Genomic DNA, 3,201 nt, shown 5'->3' on the forward strand with positions numbered 1-3,201 from the left:
AACGCAAATGCCTTGGAAATCACAAATCCCTTTTACAGTGATATCAAACCAATGAAGGCAAGCACTTTGCCTACTAGGCCTCTTGGAAACCCGGTAAAGAAAACTTGCCAAAATACTTGAATATCAGCGAGATTCGGTCAGGATGATCAATGGCTATGGCAATGCCACAGATTAATGAAAAGGCACGAAAAGCCTTGGGGCAATCAGAATGCGTAAGCTGGACAACTCCATTCAAAACATAATTTTATCTGAAAGGAAAAGAGAATAATGAAATAAAATGCATTCCTAGGTTTAATATTCAATCCTTATATTATAGGACTTCATATCCATATCCATGTTTGAATTTTTTTTATTTTTTTTATAATGGATTTGATGACCGTTGGTTTCTTCTTCATTCTTGAGCCTGGAGAGGCTACAAACCCTAATCAAATCCAGAATGAAAGTACAGTAATCATCACTTCAGAATTATAAAATGTGGATAAGGTATACAGAAGAGCATATGGAGTAGCCATCAGCGGCCAAAAGGTCAGTCCATCCACAACGGGCAACTTCCACTGCAGTTATTTGCAGGCTTTAGGCATCTTCAATACCATAGATTCTTCACAAAACATCATTAATTCTACCCACTGAAACGTACTATCTACATTATCTATTTTACTTACAACAGAACAACATAGGTACTCCCTCTCCATTCTCCACATGAAGAAACTCGGTCTCCATCATTTAATTTCATTGGTACGAGCTGCCATTAAGGGTGACTGAAAGACAGTTGCCTTCATATTCATGACCAGCTGAAACAACCAGTTTTTCTTTCTCAACGCGATCAGGCTTTGTTCGTTCTTCCATCGACTTCTGAGAAGCAGACTTTCTGTAGATTCGGCATAACACCATATCCACATTCTTCTGCACATGCCAACTTACAATCATTCAGAAACTTTGTACAAGAAAAGCAATGTGCTTCATTTCTTTGGGTGCTGAGATTTTTGTGTGTATTGTGCCCATCTATAAATAACACATTATTAAAAAAAGTATTAGATCACCTTGGGTGGAGACGAGCCCAAATCTGGCATCCTATACTCGTTCATGATCCACTCCGTCCTTTGTCCAAGCGGGGCCCTTCCTTTATAAAATACAAGAGTTTTCTTAACGCCGATGCACTGGAGCAGCTCGTTGCGAATCGCTCTGTCTGAACCGGTGGCTTTCCAGTAACCCGACTTCGTCAATCTGCTTGGCCGAGGGAATCTCTGGGTATCTCTTGGAACGAAGAAGAACCATTGCCTTTCCCGAGCATCACTAGCCAAACCTGCAACACATTTATACATCAATTTCAAGTGAAAAAACATTTTCAAATTGAAACTGAAGGAATCCACACTGAGTGATCCCCCTGGTGACTCCCAGGGATCATATCATATGAAATTCAAACCGGGGAATTCGCAGAAAGAAGTTAAATTTACCTTGTAACTCCCATGGATCATATTGATACAAGTCCAAGGTTGGTATAATTAAACCGCAATGCTGCTGGTGGCCGCCTTCCACACGTCTCTTGAGATAGAAACCCACCAGTTCCTCCTCCGTGGGATAGAATCTGAAACCTGGAATGACCATCGACTCGCCCTGCACCGCTCCATCGTTGTACATTTCTTCCATATGATCGGCTTGGAAAAACCGCTTATACAAATTGCCTCCACATGTTCTCTATATAAATACACACACGCAGATTTCACTGAGGGAAGTTCCTCCGATTGTGTCGGAAAAATGAGTTAAAGCAGTGACAAGAACATCGGAATTCGATTTCCACAGAAAATGTAAGCATTTGACATAAATTTCCACGCGCATAGGGAATCGGTGAATGAAATAAAAAATAAAAAATCATTCCTCCGCGTAGTGATAGTGCTGAGCAGTGTAAAGGTTTTCTTAGTCCTAAAGTAAGCGAAATTTCAATGAAGTTTCATAACTTCTGCTAGGTGACATTATTATAATAGACCAATAATGATAATTTAATATTTATTAAGTTAATAATTGGTTTTTTTATTATTATCAATTCAATATTAACTACAACATTGAAGTATAAATGTTTTTATAATTTTCTGATATATATTGACGTTGAAGTGCGAAAATATAGAAATGTTTTACAAATTTACATTTGATTTATTATGTCACTGCATTTATAGCAATGATATATATATTATGTTCACTCTTAATTTTGTCTTATTTTTAATTTTTGTAAATATTTGGTGGAGTTTTCATAATTAATTTTGTTTTCTCATATTTCAAAGCTGACACTATTTAGAGTGGATGATGTCAGAAGCATTCTGGCATCAGATCCAAAGTATGATGTGGCCTCACATTTCCTACTGATGTGGTGCCAGTGATTATTTATTTAGGCATCTGATCCAAAGTATGATGTGGCCTCACATTTCCTACTGAAGTGTCAGTGATTATTTTGTTAATAAATATGGTGTTTAATGGTGTTAGTATGATTTGCAATTGTCTATTTTTTTTTTGTGTGTTAGTGATGATGGGAAGCATTTACTTACTATATATGTTTAAGATATTGTTTAACTTATATAAGAAATGATTTTTTTCATCACATTTTTTCTTGTAAATTTTAATTAAAATTTCACACAGATTTTTAAAAATTTGAGTTTAAGTTGTTTAATTTGTAAAATTAGAGTGCTATAGGGGTTTTTCAAGGTGTTAATCAATTTATACATTTAAAAATGTACTTGAATCAACAACAAATCACATTCTTGCTTTAAATTGTATCATCTGATTTCCATGAAAAAAATTATTTCATCTATAAATTTAACTACACCTCATGTTTAATGGTCAGTAAAAAAAGTTATTTCATCTATAAATTTAATTACACCTCATATTTAATAGTTGGTAGATTTAAGATTTATTAACATCTGTATTGAGCTGAGCTCTGTGTCACTACATTTCCCAAAATAGTATAGACAATTCTCTTGTGTTTGAGAGATTGGGAGATTTCTTCATTGTCACTGCTATTTTCTCTATTCTCCTCATCTACTATTTAGTCATTATTACATCCATCCTTTGGTATTTGATAAGTCCCTCTCGAAAGAACCCCACCCTGTTAGATTGGTCCATTATATTTTTCGTCCAGTTATCTTCATGAAATTCATATTGGTCATAATGTCTGTTGGACAATGCCATTAACGGTAAGTCTTGATTGTGTGT

At 35.4% G+C, this 3,201-nt stretch overlaps 1 pseudogene; it reads right to left on the bottom strand.

The window, feature by feature from the left end:
* Window positions 1-480: 480 nt before the first annotated feature.
* LOC149217912 (NAC domain-containing protein 22 pseudogene) lies at window positions 481-1,647 on the bottom strand (annotated as a pseudogene).
* Window positions 1,648-3,201: the final 1,554 nt, after the last annotated feature.

This window comes from Pinus tabuliformis, chromosome 1_1, assembly GCF_031772625.1.
Source record: "Pinus tabuliformis cultivar Carrire ecotype Pingquan chromosome 1_1, CPIR1, whole genome shotgun sequence".
Lineage (NCBI taxonomy): Eukaryota > Viridiplantae > Streptophyta > Pinopsida > Pinales > Pinaceae > Pinus > Pinus tabuliformis.